General features: G+C 39.9%; 1 protein-coding gene across 2 annotated transcripts in view; it reads right to left on the bottom strand.

The window, feature by feature from the left end:
* CDKL2 (cyclin-dependent kinase-like 2 (CDC2-related kinase)) overlaps positions 1-298 on the bottom strand; it is a 46630-nt gene that overhangs the window by 27465 nt on the left and 18867 nt on the right. The window lies entirely within an intron of this gene.

Below are 298 nucleotides of genomic sequence, written 5' to 3'. Positions count from 1 at the left end.
CCAAATAGGAAAAGGAGTACGTCAAGGCTGTATATTGTCACCCTGCTTATTTAACTTATATGCAGAGTACATCATGAGAAACGCTGGACTGGAAGAAGCATAAGTTGGAATCAAGATTGCCGGCAGAAACATCAATAACCTCAGATATGCAGATGACACCACCCTTATGGCAGAAAATGAAGAGGAACTAAAAAGCCTCTTGATGAAGGTAAAAGTGGAGAGTGAAAAAGTTGGCTTAAAGCTCAACATTCAGAAAACGAAGATCATGGCATCTAGTCCCATTACTTCATGGGAAATA

This window comes from Bison bison, unplaced genomic scaffold, assembly GCF_000754665.1.
Source record: "Bison bison bison isolate TAMUID 2011002044 unplaced genomic scaffold, Bison_UMD1.0 scf7180017864092, whole genome shotgun sequence".
Classification (NCBI taxonomy): Eukaryota; Metazoa; Chordata; class Mammalia; order Artiodactyla; family Bovidae; genus Bison; species Bison bison.
Note: the sequence above shows the minus strand (reverse complement) of the source record. Positions and strands in the feature narration are given on the sequence as shown.